This window comes from Nomascus leucogenys, chromosome 11, assembly GCF_006542625.1.
Source record: "Nomascus leucogenys isolate Asia chromosome 11, Asia_NLE_v1, whole genome shotgun sequence".
NCBI lineage: Eukaryota > Metazoa > Chordata > Mammalia > Primates > Hylobatidae > Nomascus > Nomascus leucogenys.
Genome location: NC_044391.1, coordinates 105,199,526 through 105,217,959, shown reverse-complemented (window position 1 = coordinate 105,217,959; position 18,434 = coordinate 105,199,526). Strand labels below are relative to the sequence as shown.

The following is an 18,434-nucleotide window of genomic DNA, read 5'->3' as shown; positions in this document are numbered from 1 at the left end:
ATGGTGGCGGGTGCCTGTCATCTCAGCTACTCGGGAGGCTGAGGCAGGAGACTCGCTTGAACCCGGGAGGCGGAGATCGTGCCGAGATTGTGCCATTGCACTCCAGCCTGGGAAACAAGAGCGAAACTCCGTCTCAAAAAAAAAAAAAAACCACCAAATATTTGGTGGCAAAACCAGATCAGAATTGATGCAAAGCTATTCATAGTTTTATTTTTTCCACCTAGTGTGAATATTCATAGATTTCATTGCAGAAATATTAATCTGCTGGTTACAGGGTGCTGCTCCATACCCCAGCTGGGGCATCAGTAACATATAGTAAATAAATGCACACTTACGACCTTTTCAAAATCTGAAAAATTCCAAACTCCAAAACACATTTGGCTCCAAAGGTTTTTGAATCTATGGTTCCTACTTCATAGGGTTACTATAAGCATTCACACAGCGCATTTAGAGTGCCTGCTGCGTATTAGTAACTCAATAGCTGGTGGTTATTATTATTACAGTTACTGTGTCTTTTCTGAAGGCCCACCTTTTAGAAAGCTGTCAGTTGAGGAACTGCCAAAATAATGACAGACGCAGCAATTTACTTAGGTGAATGTGAGGGCTGTATTCCCCAGGTTGTGGACAGGCCTGGAGGACAGTGACGGTGAAAAGAATACTGGCAGCGTTCTGGAAACTGAGGAGCAAAAGACCTTCTTGGAAAAACAAAAACAAAAACAAAATGCAACCTAAAAAGAGAATGAAGTGACACAATTTTGTTTGAAGACCATGGGCCTGAGTGACAGGAGGGATTCAGAGTATTGCACGGTATTTCTGACTTAACACCCCAATGCCCATGGGCCCCTCTGGAGTCCCAGTGGAACTGAAAGAAAAAAGCAAGTGACAGCTGGTCCTGGGGTTGCAGCATCCAGCTGGGAGCCTCTGTAGCTCCAGGATCCAGTCCCGACCATGGCTATGGCTCTGAGAGAGCAGATACTCTTGCAGCTAATGTGGGATAGAACTTTTGGCAGGCACTAGCAGTACCTCTAGTGGACATTAGCAACCTTGCCACCCTTTGGGCATCTACAGTGACCGGAGGGAGCCGAAGGAGTTTGGGAAAGAGCAGTGGAGGGGAGAAGCCAGAGAAATATTATTTTGTGAACCATTTTGTGAGTCTATTTTTACTCCTAGATGGTCATGATTTGGGAAATATGAGCTACAGATAGAAAGTAGTAGAATAAATGAAAGAAATGGAAATAAATCATTGCGAAAAAGAAAATATGATGTTTGAGTTGTAGTGAAGTTGCTCTCAAATAGATGCTTTCTGAACCAACAAATGCCTTAGCTCTCATGTCCAAGGGCACAGTGGAGCCTCAACTTGTGCAAGGCAGCTGGTGCTCCCTAGGCAAAGACCTTCGAAATAACAAGGCAAGTGTCAGGAAAAGGCACTTTCCAGTTCATACGGGGGCATTTGTGTTCCTCCCAAGTAAAGTAGATGTCATTTTCAAATGCGCTTCCCTTGGCATGATTAAGGGTACATCAACTCAAATTGCAACACAGACACTTTAACGGTAATGCAGGATTATGTTAACACTCTAAGTACTTAATGATGAATGAGTCATATGTCAGGCTGTGACAAAAGGCTGTGCTCTTTAAGCGGGAGAGGCCTAGTTTTGGCACATTAATTTCTGAAGCTTAAGTCCAGAGTAACTGGATTTAGGAAGTTAATCTCTGTTTTACTATAATTCCGTCTAATAGATTTTGGCCCTTTCTTTCTCTTCCCCACACTTCACTTGTTGTCTGATAGACTTAAAAAAACACACACGTAAGAGAAAATCCTTTTTACTTTGGCTAATGAGGAGAAGTTTCTGCAAGAAGACTCTCAATCCCAAGATTTTTTTTTTACCATAACAGAATTCAGGGAAAAGCCAATACTTTCCGCAAAGGGGCATATTGGGGTGATTTAATCAAGGACGTACCCTAGGAACCGGAATCCTGAGGAGCCAGGGACGTATGGAAGGGCTGAGTGGGGCTGATGGCACAAAGAACCCAACTTTTGGAGGGCATAGGAGACTATTCAGGTCTGGTCTGAAACTACACAGAGGACTGGGTTAAAAATGAGGTCATTGCCAGGGCTGCGAGGCTGAAATTTGGACAGGCATGAGAGCCTGGCTGGTTTCTGGAGGCAAAAAGAACTCCAGACTGAAGTTTGCAGGTGAGCACCTGCCTAGGTGTTCCAGAGGCATCTGACGGTGATGATGGAGGAGGCCATGAAGAGCAGGTAGGGGCAGAAGAGCAGGGCATCCATCGCGTGGCTGAACTGCACCCATAGCTCCATCAAATATTGCTTCTGGGCCTCATGTTCCTGCTGGGCCCTTGTCCCTTCTGAGCCCCCTGTCAACTCTGCCTCCCCAGGGCCTGGCTCTGCCCTGCTGATACCTCTGGCTCCTTCACACAGAAAGATACTCAGCCATGGGCTGCAAGTGTCACCGGTGGAGGGAGGGAGACAGGGAAGGAGGCAGGAGCAGAGAAGTGGAGGTGGGGGAAGAGGAAGTGTGACTTCCCTCACCAGGCAGGTGGGTGGGGGTGAGACCCAGGCCCTTATTTCCCTTCTGGGGCGCAGAGGGACAGCATCTCCCTGGGCTGGTGCACTGCAGCAGCAGGGAGTGGAGCCACCGAGGCAGGGGTGGGGGCTGGGTTGTGCAGCAGGTGGGTGATGAAGATGGTCTCCAGAGGGCTGCCCACCATCAGGGACAGGCACAGGGCGAAGTAGACACCTGCAGGCAAGGGGGTCTGCATGAGGGCCAGAGGCGCCACCTAGAATTTCTTGTTTCTTTCCCAGAGGATCTTTTTCTAGGATCCCTTTTCACTTCGCCTGGTTCTGCCCGTCCCTCTCCCCATCCAACCCACATCTCGCTTTTGGTCTCTTTTTTTTTTTTTTTTTTTTTTTGAGACGGAGTCTTGCTCTGTCGCCCAGGCTGGAGTGCAGTGGCGCAATCTCGGCTCACTGCAAGCTCCGCCTCCCGGGTTCACGCCATTCTCCTGCCTCAGCCTCTCCGAGTAGCTGGGACTACAGGCACCCGCCACCACGCCCGGCTAATTTTTTGTATTTTTAGTAGAGACGGGGTTTCACCGTGGTCTCGATCTCCTGACCTCGTGATCCGCCCGCCTCGGCCTCCCAAAGTGCTGGGATTACAAGCGTGAGCCACCGCGCCCGGCCGCTTTTGGTCTCTTGATGGATGAGGACGTACTAGTGAAGCGTGTGATGAAGTGCTAGTGGCTGGGAGCAAGTCATTCATCATGAGCAGGAAGATGCTGTAGCCCAGCAGAACAGTCTTCTTGAATGGGGCACAATTCCCACTTTCCAGTAGCAGGTAGAAACTGAGGACATCGATGGCAACCAGAATGCCACTGGGCACCAGAAAGTTTACCACGTAGGGGCTGGGCCTGTGCCTGCACCTGCACCTGATGGCCACCTGGTGGGGAGGAGAGGGAGGGGCAAGTGAGGAGTAGGCTGGGAGGCTGTCAAGACAGGTAAGAGTAAGAACTGGGATTTGTCCCAGGCCAAACTGTCTAGTGAGGAAATATTACCTCCCGTCCCTTTCACTGTCTGGTCTCTCCATCCAAAGGCGTCTCACAAGGTTAGAGTCTCCCATGCTGCTTACCACTGAAATGTATCTCATTCCTTTTGGCCCAAGGTGTCAACTTTCTCCGCTTAAATTTTTATTCCTACCGATGTGCTCTTAGCAAGACTGTGGAACCACCGACTTAGGTGTCGCGTGCATTTTATCTTTTCATTTCTAATTGCTTTTCTCATCAAGGTCTAATCTCTAGTGACTTTGCAGGGGGACATTTGAGACCAGTGGGAGGGAAAGCAGACAGTATCAGATATTTTGGGGTTATCAGGATTTGGAATCATCATATCCCTAAGACAGTGTTTCCTAACTCTTTCTACCATATCTTTTTAAAAATAAACAAAAATTCCTGCCTTCCAAAAATTTCTGACAGACATTGGGGAAGGGGCAGCTGACCCTCACCGTGAATCACTGGCAGCCTTTGCTTCTTCCTCAAGGGGTGCTTTATTTAGTAACTATTTACTGAGTACCAGGTATTGTTTTAGTACTGAAGTTTTATCAGTGAAAAAAGTGACAAAAGGCTGGGCGCCGTGGCTCACGCCTGTAATCCCAGCACTTTGGGAGGCTGAGGCGGGCAGATACCTGAGTTCAGGACTTTGAGACCGGCGTGGCGAATGTGGCGACCCCATCTCTACTAAAAATGCAAAAATTAGCCAGGCATGGCGGCGGGCCCCTGTAATCCCAGCTACTCAGGAGGCTGAAGCAGGAGAATCACTTGAACCCAGGAGGTGAGATCATGCCATTGCACTCCAGCCTGGGTGACAAGAACAAAACTCTATCTCAAAAAAAAAAAAAAAAAAAAAAAAAAAGTGACAAAGGCCGGGCTCTGTGGTTCACACCCGTAATCCCAGCACTTTGGGAGGCCGAGGCGGGCGGATCACCTGAGGCCAGGAGTTCAAGACCAGCCTGGCCAACATGGTGAAACCTCGTCTCGGCCCCTGGGCTCACATAGAATGATGGCTTGTTCATACTGGTTAGTGGCCATGGTCACCTTTATTGCTCTTTGTTGGATACCCAGCAGTACCCACTCCCTTCTTGTTCTGAATGAGGTTCTGTGACGTATTTGAAAGCTCCTGGACGTCCTTCTCCATGCCCAGGCTCGTGTTCTCCACTGCAAAGCAGGCCCAGAAGACTCAGCCTCCCCAAATGCTCCCAAGTCCCTCGCCCAGGCTGTTGGATCCCTCACTGCTTAGCTTCCAGGCCCTTTTCAGCAAGATTCCCTCACTGTTCCCAGCTTTCTGTCCTCTTCTCACTCAAAGCCCTTTCTCTGCCTCTCAGTCTACTTGAGTGAGCCCCACTTACCTGTGTAGGTAAAAGAGCTGAAGGAGAGTGTGCAGCTCTGTTCATGGAAGGGGAAATAGAAGGTGTCCAGTTTACAGATGCTGACCACCCGCATTGGCTTATTGTATTTGATGTGACCTTCACTGTTGACATACTAGCCATGAGACCTGCAGGTGTCTGATCCACACTGATGGTGTGTGGGAGAAGGACAGGGAGGAAGGTGCTGTGGGTTTCCCCATCAGACTTGGCCTTCTTTCTCTCTCAGGTCATCCCATTCTTGAGCTCCAGCCCCACTCAGATGACTTCTCTCTTCTACCTATTACCATATTCTGGGGGTTTGTAAGCTCTTCAGTTCAGACTCTGCTCTTTTCTGAGTTGAGTCTTTGTGTGGTCTTATTGGTAACATTGTGTCCTTCCCTGTAGATGTGGTTTCCATTCTACTTTTTTGGCCCTGAGACTCACGACTGCTCGATGAAGACATCTGAAAGCCACAGGTTCTCAGTTGCCATGCCGGACTTCTTGATGCCTCCGCATTCATCTGGGTTCCACTGCACAAATTGATTGTGCCAAGGCTGGGCATGTTGGCTTATGCCTGTAATCCCAGCACTTTGGAAGGCTGAGGCGGGGGGATCATTGAAGGTCAGGAGTTCAGGACCAGCCTAGCTAACATGGGGAAACGCCATCTCTACTAAAAATACAAAAATTAGCTGGGTGTGGTGGTGGGCCCCTGTAATCCTACATACTCAGGAGGCTGAGCAGGAGGCAGGAAAATCGCTTGAACCCAAGAGGTGGAGGTTGCAGTGGGCTGAGATCACACCAGTGCCTTTGAGCCTGGGCAACAGAGTGAGACTCTCTCTCTCTCTCTCTCAAAAAAAGAATTGATTGTGCTAGGTCTGTAGGAAACCATGGCATGAGAGAAACGGGGAGGGAACTAGTTTTAGTTTTGCTCTGTCTTCTGCACCTTCCGATTCCTTTTTTCACCCATTTCTTCACTCTCCCACCACCTCTCTGGTGACAGCCATCACACTAACAAAGCCTTGCTTGCTTACCTCAGTATTCTCAAGACAGAGCTTAAGGTTGGCTCAGGATTCCCTGGGATGGAGCCACATAAGTATTGGCTCCCATGGCCTTAGTGTATACCACCTTCTCCCTGTGCCCCTTCTCTGCCCTCCTAAACCAGCAGAATAATCAGAAAGTTTTGTATTTTCATTATTGGTCTATTTGAACTTGTCTAATTTATGGATATTCTCAGCTTTAACCAATATAATCTGCAAAGCTGGACCTAGGAGTGGAAAAAAGAGAGGTACCAGAGTACAGGAAAGGGGAAACTGAGTCTGTCATACCATATTTAGCCACAGGAACGATGTCACCAGTTGAAGGTGTGAATCCTGGAATAGCAGCTTTCATCTAGATGATTAACTCCAGGAAGGCAGGTCCCATGCCACCACCCTCTCCTTGTTCACTTCCAAGGCTGTTCCATGTAGCAATAATGATTTTTGGTCTAAGCCACTGAAAAATGTAGATCAAAACAATTCAAGGTACATGGAAAATGTAAATGAAAAACACAGTATGAAGGTCCATTGGGAATATGTTTTGACAAGTATTCCAAAAAGAACAGATTTTACCTGCAGTAATGTCATTACAGCGTTTCTTATCATGCCTTTCCATTTCGGCTCACTGCAACCTCTGCCTCCCGGGTTCAGGTGATTCTCCTGCCTCCTGCCTCAGCCTCCCGAGTAGCTGGGATAAGAGGCACAAACCACCACGCCCAGCTAACTTTTTGTATTTTTAGTAGAGATGGGGTTTCGCCATGTTGCCCAGGCTAAAAATAATTTTTTCAATATTTTATTGTGATAAAAATATATAACATAAAATGTACTCTCTTAACCATTTTAAGTGTACAGTTCAGTGGCGTTAAACACATTCACACTGTTGTCCAGCCACCACCCTCCATCACCAGAGCTCTTTTCTTCTTGCAAAATGGAAACTCTACACCTGTCAAACAGAAATTCCCTATTTCACCCTCTCTCCAACCCCTGGCAACAGCTATTCTACTTTCTGTCTCTATAAAATTAGACAAATACACTATTTGTCTTTTTGTGACTGACTTATTTCATTTAGCATAATGGCCTCACAGCTTATCCACATTGTGGCATGTATTAGAATTTTGTTCCATTTGAAGGCTGCATAATATTCCATTGTAAGTACATACCACATTTAATCTGTCAGTAGACACTTAGACTGCTTCTGAGTTTTAACTATTGTGAGTAATTCTGCTATGAACGTAAGTGTACAAATATCCCGTTTTCACTTTTTTCGGGTATTTATCCAGAAGTATAATTATTTGGTTGTATGGTAATTCTATTTTTAATATTTTGAGAAACAGCCATACTATTTTTCCACAGTGGCTACATGATTTGACATCCTCACAAGCAGTGCACAAGGGTTCCAATTTCTCCACACCATCACCAACACTTGTTATTTTCTGTTTTTTGTTTTGTTTTGTTTTGAGACAGAGTCTTGCTCTGTCACCCAGGCTAGAGTGCAGTGGCATAATCTTGGCTCTCTGCAACCTCTGCCTCCTGGGTTCAAGCAATTCTCCTGTCTCCTCCTCCCGAGTAGCTGGGATTACAGGTGCCTGCCACCACACCCAGCTAATTTTTGTATTTTTAGTAGAGATGGGGTTTCACCATGTTGGTCAGGCTGGTCTTGAACTCCTGACCTCAGGTGATCTGCCCACCTCAGCCTCCCAAAGTGCTGAGATTACAGGCATGAGCCACCTCGCCCAGCTTCTGTTTGTTTTTTAATAGTAGCCATCCTAATGGGTGTGAGATGGTATCTTACTGCAGATTTGATCTGCATTTTCTTAAATGTTAGTAACATTGAACATACATCTTTTCTTGCGCTTATTGGCTATTTGTATTTCTTCTTTGGAGAATTGTCTATTCAAGTCCTTTGCCCATTTTTGAATTAGGTTGTTTGATTTTTTTGTTGTGAGTAACTAATTTTACAAAATCCAATCAAAGGGCCAGCCGCGGTGGCTCATGCCTGTAATCCCAGAACTTTGGGAGACCAAGGCAGGAGGATCACCTGAGGTCAGGAATTTGAGACCAGCCTGGCCAACATGGTGAAACCCTGTCTCTACTAAAAATACAAAAATTAGCTGGGTGTGGCAGCACGTGCCGGACGCTGAGGCAGGAGAATCGCTTGAAACTGGGAGGCAGAGGTTGCAGTGAGCTGGGATTGCACCATTGCACTCCAGCCTGGGTGACAAGAGCAAGACTCTGTCTCAAAAAAAAAAAAAAAAAAATCCAATCAGAGGGTCCACTGCTCACCACTAGACCACTGCAATGTTGGGTGAGGACTTACCACTTCCAGATGGCAGACAGGGTGAAGGAGATGTTGACATGAGTGGGGACACTGTAGTTGGTGACTGGACCAATAGCCTTTCTGTCAAACACTGCTTGAAAGGCAGCAGGGTCCACCCCGTGCTGGCCAAAGCCTGAGCAATTGATAATTAAAGTGTTGCCCTTTCCTGTAGTGAGCAGAGACTCTGAGAGAGGAGGGCCAGGGCTGTGGGGCCTGGAGAGTGTTTCTGCAGGGAGAGAAAACAGGGGGTACTGGGAGAAGCATGTAAGCTGCTCCTTCCTGGTCCGGGAAGGGTGGGCTGAGCTGGTAGGCAAATGGTGGAAGTTGATGAGGTGAGCTGAGTCAAGGATCTATCCTCAGTGCCATTGTTTTGTCCCCATGCAAAACCTGTCCAGATGTGTATGCAAACTCAACCCTGACTGCCACTTTACAGTGTCCTGCCACGTCCTTAACAATCTCACTGCAACCTCTCCACCTTCCCCCATTGTCCTTCTCTTGCTTACCTCCAACCTGGAGCCATGTGAGTGATGTCAGTGACAAATTTTGCACTCACAGTTCTCCACCTCGCTGTACTAATATGGCATAGATGCTAATAAATTAATGATAAGGGGAGTAATCAGGTAGGTAGTGTGAGATATATGGGATTTTAAGGAAACAAATCAATTTTAGTTTTTCAATTTAATGAGTATTTACTGTGTCTTTACTATGTGCTATGATTGTTCTAACATTTAGTAGTCTTCATCACTAGGATTATCTTAAAGACTTCCCAGGCTGGGCTCAGGGGCTCACGCCTGTAATCCCAGCACTTTGGGAGGCCCAGGCGGGCAGATCACCTGAGGACAGGAGTTCAAGACCAGCCTGGCCAACATGGTGAAACCCCATCTCTACTAAAAATACAAAAATTAGCCAGGCGTGGTGACAGGTGCCTGTAATCCCAGCTACTCGGGAGGCTGAGGCACGAGATCGTTTGAACCTAGGAGGTGGAGGTTGCAATGGGCTGAGATAGTGCCACTGCACTCTAGCCTGGGTAACAGAGCGAGACTCCATCTCGAAAAAAAAAAAAAAAGAAAAGAAAAGAAAAGAAAAGAAAAAGAAAAGAGTTAACTAAATGTTAGGATCCTAGGAAGAGGTACAAAGCTGTCAATGTCATGAGCATCATTTTTACCATAATGAACATCCAATCATTGACTATCTCGGAATAACAAATATTAGCCTGTTTTCTCTGCTTCCCAGGAGTTACATATCTGCTCAGCTCTTGCTCTTATCTTATGGTACCTTGCAGCAGCAGGTGGAGGATGAAGCCAAGGAGGAATCCTTTCCCATGGAACCAGCCTCTTTCCATCTTCCTCTCTTTGGCACTTCTCTGGGTACTTGATAATAATGTTAACCTTTAAAAAATCTCAGACCACACCTTGAGCCCTACCTTTGAATAATACATATATCAGCTGGCATTAATCGCCTCTCTAACAAGACCACTTTGTGACAAAAGAATGTCACAGAAGAATAACTCACCCTGTGCTTTAACTGGGCCTGAATCTAGCCTCCAAAAGTAATATGGCAAATCAGTTTGGAGAAGAGGAAGCAAAAATATGTGGTCCCTGGAGCAGTGCTAATGGCTTCCTCATACTTTAAAGTCACTCTGGCGTACAGTGCATCACCGAGACGGCACGTATGACTCTACCACTGCCTCCAGGTGGCACGTGAACTTGTTAGACCCTGCTGCCATCTTTCTTTTTCTTTCTTTCCTTCCTTTCTTTCTTTCTTTCTTTTCTTTTCTTTCTTTTTTTCTTTTTCTTTTTTTTTTTCTTTTCTCTTTCTCTCTCTCTCTGTCTCTCTCTCTCTCCCTCCCTCTCTTTTTTTTTTTTTGAGACGGAGTCTCCCTCTCTCTCCCAGGCTGGAGTGCAATGGTGTGGTCTTGGCTCACTGCAATCTCTGCCTCCCAGGTTCAATAGATTCTCCTGCTTCAGCCTCCGAAGTAGCTGTGATTTCAGGCACCTGCCACCATGCCTGGCTAATTTTTTGTATTTTTAGTAGAGACAAGGTTTTACCACGTTGGTTGGCTGGCCTCAAACTCCTGACCTCAGGTGATCTGCCCACCTTGGCCTCCCCAAGTTCTGGAATTACAAGTGTGAGCCACCACGCCTGGCCCCCTGCAGCCATCTTTCAAAAAAGAAAGCGTGCTGGGGGGGTCCCTATTAATATAAGCAACTTCATACACTGAGGTTTTAAACATGACTTCAGTATAGTTAAAACTGGCAAGACTTAACATTTAGTTAAGACTTTAAAGTATGAGGAAGCCATTAGCACTGCTCCAGTGACGACATATTTCTGCTTCCTCTTCTCCAAGCTGATTTGCCATGCCTTTTTAGTGTTTCAAAAGCAATCTGGACCCAAGTCTACCCAATGAAGGGAGTGATTAGTGGAGTAGGGGGTGGTGGCAGAGGTAATGCTTTTTTTTAAATAAAAGCTGACTTACGATTTTTTTTTTTAAACAGAGTTTCTCTCTTGTTGCCCAGGCTGGAGTGCAATGGCGCGATCTTGGCCCACCACAACCTCTGCCTCCCAGGTTCAAGCGATTAGCCTGCCTTAGTCTCCCGAGTAGCTGGAATTACAGGCATGCACCACCACGCCCAGCTAATTGTTTTTTCTTTTTTTTGTTATACTTTAAGTTCTAGGGTACATGTGCACAACGTGCAGGTTTGTTACATATGTATACATGTGCCATGTTGGTGTGCTGCACCCATTAACTTGTCATTTACATTAGGTGTATCTCCTAATGCTATCCCTCCCCCCTCCCCCCACCCCATGACAGGCCCCAGTGTGTGATGTTCCCCTTCCTGTGTCCAAGTGTTCTCATTGTTCAGTTCCCACCTATGAGTGAGAACATGCGGTGTTTGGTTTTCTGTCCTTGCAAGCTTGCTCAGAATGATAGTTTCCAGCTTCATCCATGTCCCTACAAAGGACATGAACTCATCGTTTTTTATGGCTGCATAGTATTCCATGGTGTATATGTGCCACATTTTCTTAATCCAGTCTATCATTGATGGACATTTGGGTTGGTTCCAAGTCTTTGCTATTGTGAATAACGCTGCAATAAACATACATGTGCATGTGTCTTTATAGCAGCATGATTTATAATCCTTTGGGTATATACCCAGTAATGGGATGGCTGACGCCTAGCTAATTTTTTTGTATTTTTTATATTTTGTTTTAGTAGAGATGGGGTTTCTCCATGTTGGTTAGGTTGGTCTTGAACTCCCAAACTTAGGTGATCCACCCGCCTTGGCCTCCCAAAGTGCTGGGGTTACATGCATGAGCCACTGTGCCTGGCTGCTGACTTATGATTTTAAAGAAAAGGTCATGAGCTATTAGCCTGAAAGTTTATGTTATTTTTGGCCCTGCTAGTGTTTTTTTTTTTTTTTTTCTTTTTTTAAAGTTAGTTGTGTAACACTTAAACATTGAGACATTTCACATAAAAACTGTTTCTGGCTTCATTTGAAAAATAAGATCTAGCAACACGAGGCTCATGTTTCTGCTTGACAACAATCTGCCAAAGCTCAGAAGTGGTGAAACCCTTTGGATGGTTCATATTCGCTCTAGACCACTGCAGCCTCCATCACCCCTCCTGTCTTATTCCTGAGCAGCTCCCCTCATTTATGTTACCTGGTTGGCCTCTGTAGGTGTTTGACTTTGGCTTCCAATGTTAAGAATTTCCTGTGTGATTCTTTCTTTAACTTTTTTTTTTTTTTTGAGATGGAGTCTTGCTCAGTCGCCCAGGGTGGAGTGCAGTGGCGAGATCTTGGCTCACTGCAAGCTCCACCTCCTGAGTTCACGCCATTCTCCTGCCTCAGCCTCCCGAGTAGCTGGGACTACAGGCGCCCACAACCACGCATGGCTAATTTTTTGTATTTTTAGTAGAGATGGAGTTTCACCACGTTAGCCAGGATGGTCTCTATCTCCTCACCTCATGATCCACCCATCTCGGCCTCCCAAAGTGCTGGGATTACAGGCATGAGCCATCGCACCCAGCCTCTTTTTTTAACTTTTAAGTTCAGGGGTACATGTGCAGATTTGTTATATAGTTAAACTTGTGTCGTGGGGGTTTGTTGTACAGATGATTTCATCACCCAGGTATTAAGCCTAGTACCCATTAGTTATTTTTCATGATCCTCTCCCTCCTCCCACCCTCCACCCTCTGATAGGCCTCAGTGTATGTTGTTCCCCTCAATGTGTCCATGTGTTCTCATCATTTAGTTGGTACTTATAAGTGAGAACATGCAGTACTTGGTTTTCTGTTCCTGTGTTAGTTTGCTAAAGATAATGGCCCCCAGCTCCATCTATGGTCCTGCAAAGGACATGAACTCATTCCTTTTTATGGCTGCATAGTATTCCATGGTGTGTGTACCACATTTTCTTTATCCAGTCTATCATTGATGGGCATTTAGGTCAATTGCATGTCTTTGCTATTGTGAATAGTGCTGCAGTGAACACATGCGTGCATGTGTCTTTATAATAGTGATTCTTAGATAGCCTTGGGAAGTAATTTCAAAATACCATTCCATGTGTAGGTAATCATAGGTCTTATCAGATTAATGTATGTAATTAATTGGTTCATGATGGAAGCCAGACATGATAAGATTAATTGGGCCAAGGTCATCAGTGGTTTAACCTGTTTTATTCTAGAATTAGTTCTGGCAGGGAAGGCTTTAGGGAAAGTAGTAAGTGGCTTACAGAGCAAAGAGAGAGCAGTCGCCTCAAAGAAGGTTTACAGAGTGAGGTAGCACAATGCAGCAAGAAATGTCTAAGACCAAATCCTTTCTATGAGAATCATGTCACCCTCTCAGACTCAGTTTCCTTATCTCTAAAATTGGGAAGGTAAAATCTATCTTGCAGGAGTCTTACGTGGTTTGAGATAATGTATGTACAGTGCCTTGCCCATCTTAAGCAATTGATAGCAGTAAATTGAAGCAGAAATAACAGTAAAAATGGCAGTAACAGTTATCCTGTCTAGCCTGAGATTGCCCGGGTTGCTTCAGCCTAAATGGAATATTCTGAACTTAAAATGTCTGGGTTGACTGCAGCAACCCCAGTTTCTCTAAGCATACGGCCCTTTTCTCTTAGCCTCACTCAGCTGGATACTGATAGGATTCACCCTTCTGCTGTCCTCACTCTTTATCACTGGAGAATCCCTGCCCCTTTGGGAAGTTTGTTGTTGTTGTTTTTTCTTTTTTTAAAAAGTGACATTACTCTTTTTTGCAACAGGTTTGCCGCTAGAACACAGGCGTCATGAAAACTACCAAGCCAAATGGGAAAGGAAAAGACGCATATCAACATTATTGTCATTGGACATGTAGATTCAGGCAAGTCCACCACTACTGGCCATCTGATCTACAAATGCGGTGTCATCGACAAAAGAACCATCGAAAAATTTAAGAAGGACGCTGCTGAGATGGGAAAGGGCTCCTTCAAGTATGCCTGGGTCTTGGATAAACTGAAAGCTGAGCATGAATGTGGTATCACCATTGATATCTCTTTTATGGAAATTTGAGACTAGCAAGTACTACGTGACTATCATTGATGCCCCAGGACACAGAGACTTCATCAAAAACATGATTACAGGGACATCTCAGGCTGACTGTGCTGTCCTGATTGTTGCTGCTGGTGTTGGTGAATTTGAAGCTGGTATCTCCAAGAATGGGCAGACCGGAGAGCATGCCCTTCTGGCTTACACACTGGGTGTAAAACAACTAATTGTTGGCGTTAACAAAATGATTACACTGAACCACCCTACAGCCAGAAGTGATACAAGGAAATCGTTAAGGAAGTCAGCACTACATTAAGAAAATTGGCTACAACCCCGACATAGTAGCATTTGTGCCAATTTCTGGTTGGAATGATGACAATATGCTGGAGCCAAGTGCTAACACGCCTTGGTTCAAGGGATGGAAAGTCACTGGTAATGATGGCAATGCCAGTGGAACCACACTGCTTGAGGCTCTGGACTGTGTCCTACCACCAACTGGTCCAACTGACAAGCCCTTGTGCCTGCTCCTCCAGGATGTCTACAAAATTGGTGGTATTGGTACTGTTCCTGTTGGCCGAGTGGAGACTGGCGTTCTCAAACCTGGTATGGTGGTCACCTTTGCTCCAGTCAACATTACAACTGAAGTAAAGTCTGTCAAAACGCACCATGAAGCTTTGAGTGAAGCTCTTCCTGGGGACAGTGTGGGCTTCAGTGTCAAGAATGTGTTTGTCAAGGATGTTCGTCATGGCAGTGTTGCTGCTGACAGCAAAAACGACCCACCAATGGAAGCAGCTGGCTTGACTGCTCAGGTGATTATCTGGAACCATTCAGGCCAAATCAGCACTGGCCATGCCCCTGTACTGGATTGCCACATGGCTCACATTGCATGCAAGTTTCCTGTGCAGAAGGAAAAAATTGATCGCCATTCTGGTAAGAAACTGGAAGATGGCCCTAAATTCTTGAAGTCTGGTGATGCTGCCATCGTTGATATGGTTCCTGGCAAGCCCATGTGTGTTGAGAGCTTCCCAGACTATCCACCTGTGGGTCGCTTTGCTGTTCATGATATGAGATAGACAGTTGCCATGGGTGTCATCAAAGCAGTGGACAAAAAGGCTGCTGAAGCTGGCAAGGTCACCAAGCCTGCCCAGAAAGCTCAGAAGGCTAAACGAACGTTATCCGTAATACCTGCCACCCTGGTCTTCTTAATCAGTCATGGAAGAACAGTCTCAGAACTGTTCGTTTCGATTGGCCATTTAAGTTTAATAGTAAAAGACTGGTTAATGATAACAATGCATCGTAAAATCTTCAGAAGGAAAGAAGAATGTTTTGTGGACCACTTTGGTTTTATTTTAGTGTGTGTGGCAGTTTTAAATTATTAGTTTTAAAAATTAGTACTTTTTAATGGAAACACTTGACCAAAAATCTGTCACAGAATTTTGAGACCCATTAAAACAAAGTTTAATGAGAAAAAAAAAAGTGGCTATTTAATTTTATTTTTTGAGATGGAGTTTCGCTCGTCGCCCAGGCTGAAGTGCAGTGGCATGGTCTCGGCTCACTGCAACCTCTACCTCCAGGTTGGTTTCAAGTCTGTCTCAGCCTCCCGAGTAGCTGGGATTACAGGCACCCACCACCATGCCTGGCTCATTTTTTGTATTTTTAGTAGCAATGGGGTTTCACCATATTGGTCAGGCTGGTCTCAAACTCCTGACCTCAGGTGATCCACCCACCTCGGCCTCCAAAGTGCTGGGATTACAGGTGTGAGCCACCGCACCTGGTCTAAAAAGTGACTTTAGATAAGCATTTGCCAAAGCATTTTCTGTAAAACACTAATTCCAGAGGGTGTTAAATGCTCTTTCTAAAATATTATTTTTGTTATTTCATGTTTGATATGGTTTGGCTGTGTCCCCAACCAAATCTCATCTTGAATTGTAGCTCCCATAATCCCCACGTGTCATGGGAGGGACCTGGTGGGAGATAATTGAATCATGGGGGCGGGTTTTTCCCATGCTGTTCTCCTGATAGTGAAGAAGTCTCACGAGATCTGATGGCTTAAAAAAGGGCAGGTCCCCTGCACATGCTCTCTTGCCTGCCACCATGTAAGACGTGCCTTTGTCCTTCCTTTGCCTTCCACCATGATTGTGAGGCCTCCCCAGCCGTGTGGAACTGAGTCCATTAAACCTCTTTTTTCTTTATAAGTTACCCAGTCTCAGGTATTTCTTCATAGCAGTATGAAAATGGACTGATAAAATGTTTAAATAAGTCTGAGAAATGCTGAACTAAACAAGACTAACCAGCTTTCATTGTTGCAGGATTTCTCAGAGTATTTAGCTTATATTATAAATATATTTTATATATTATACATGACATATATTTATATGTATATATTTAAAATATATTTATATATAAATATATTTTAAATATATACATATAAATATATAAAAATATAAATATATATTTATTATATATGATATATATTTATTTTATATATATGATATATATATATATTTAGACATGGAGTCTCACTACATTGCCCAGGCTGGTCTTAAACTCCTGGGCTCCTAGAAATCCTCTTGCCTCAGCCTCCCCAAATGCTGAAATTACAGGCATGAGCCACTGCACTTGGCCTAGCTAATATATTAATGTCATTTTTGACTATGATATACACAATTTTCCAAACTTAGTTGATTTTGGAAATTCTCTCTTTTTTTTCAGAGTATCTTGCAGGGCTAGTATTTCATGGATTATTTTGTGGAAATACTGTTTTAAGTAAATAGGAATCTAGAAAAATACTTGAAAAAATTGTCTCAAATGTGCTACAGATAGAATATACAATGCAAATAGCATATGTACAAATAAATGAAATTTTAAAAAACTTGATAAGTATTTTAAAACCTAAAGATTGTTAAGAACTATAAGCTGCAAGCAAGTAGAAAGTAAAATAGACATAAATTTTAATCCCTGAATCCTTGAGCAATTTAAACTTAGACTGACTCAAGGAGGAATCTTTTTTTCCCTTTTCCTTTAGATCAATGACCTGACAGCTGCAGGCCACATGCCATCTACCTAGATCTAATATTAGGATGAAAGTTTAAAAAGATGCTTTGGTATCACGACTTATCAAATACACCTATACGGCAACTTTAGTTGCTGAAAAGCAATGCTGATTTTTTCTCACTGGTGGTGTCCTATAATCCATAAAGTATACAATTTCTGTTTTAAGTATACACATTTTTTCCTCAGGGTCTCAACAATTGAATTGTTTTGATTGAAAGAAACTGCAGCCTGCCAGGTGTGGTGGCTCTTGCCTGTAATCCCAGCACTTTGGGAGGCCGAAGTGGGTGGATCACTTGAGCTCAGGAGTTCGAGACCAGCTTGGCCAATATGGCAAAACCCGTCTCTACTAAAAATACAAAAATTAGTCAGGCGTGGTGGTGCATGCATGTAATCCCAGCTACTCCAGAGGCTGAGGCAGGAGAATCACTTGAACCCAGGAGGCAGAGGTTGCCATGAGCCGAGATCATGTCACTGCACTCCAGCCTAGGTGATAGGGTGAGACTCTGCCTCAAGAAAGAAAGAGAGAAAGAAACAGAGGGAGAGAGGGAAGGAGGGAGGGATCACCAGCGATAACAACCTTTACACCAAAGTTGTTTATCTCTTCTTCTGGTCAAAAGTCCACATTTATCAAGCAAAACGCTTAAGAGAAGTATTGGGGAATGACTGGGATTGACCATTCTGTCTGACAAGTCCCGTTTTTTGGAGAAGGCTCTGTTTTTTCTGGACTATTGGTCCTGCTTCTCCGGCTTAGAGGAATCAAGAGGGATCCTCTTGATTCCCAGGTAGTGACCTGACAGGTGCTCAGTCCATTCTTCACAATACAATGTGGGAGAATTCTCCATATACATCTCCTCATGAGATGTTAGACATATTGTACCATTTTATTCCGTTGAGTAAGTAAGTATCTAATTGTCATCTGGGAGGATTAAAATCCCAAGACCTGCCTATGGGCTGTGATGTATTATTTTAGCTGAGTAGATTTAGAAGGGTGTTCTGGGGAGAGGGAACAGCTAGAGTAAGAACATGAAAAATACAGTGTTGGCAGGACCTCAGGTTTGACTAGGAGAGTGGCAGGAGATGAGGCAGTGGTATTTTGAGGGCCAGATCATGGAAGACCTTGCATACCCAGCCAAGGTTTGGTTTTATTTTATAGCCCAGTGTTTCCCTAACTCAAATAAGGCTCAGACCCCTTTTAAGAGAAACAATTCTCTCAAACCCCTGATGTTGACTTCTTATTTACATTATAATATTACTTAAATAAATCCGTTCATAAAGCTGTGTGCAAAGTCATTATGCTTATAGTTCTTATAGCACTATAAAGTTAAAATTAATTTACAAATATTGTTTTGCTAAAATTAGATAACTGCTGTCAATTTCTTTCCTGTTTTTGGAAAGGAGCTAGTTTTTGAACACCTATCTGTTATTGTTGGGCCAATGAATCTGATAATGCATCTCAATGTAACAGTACTTTAAAAAATTTTTAAAACAGGCCAGGCACGGTGGCTCACGTCTGTAATCCTAGCACTTTGGGAGGCTGAGGCAGGCAGATCTCCTGAGGTCAGGAGTTCGAAACCAGCCTGGCCAACATGGTG

The 18,434-nt window shown here is 44.5% G+C and overlaps 2 pseudogenes across 1 annotated transcript in view; one reads left to right on the top strand and one right to left on the bottom strand.

The window, feature by feature from the left end:
• Positions 1 to 15,221, top strand: part of LOC100592933 — a 77,859-nt pseudogene extending 62,638 nt beyond the window's left edge. Inside the window, exon 2 of the transcript XR_001116537.2 lies at positions 13,527 to 15,221. The product of XR_001116537.2 is annotated as a putative elongation factor 1-alpha-like 3 (transcript). The remainder of the gene's footprint in view (positions 1 to 13,526) is intronic.
• Positions 2,107 to 6,316, bottom strand: HTR3D (5-hydroxytryptamine receptor 3D pseudogene; annotated as a pseudogene).
• Positions 15,222 to 18,434: the final 3,213 nt, after the last annotated feature.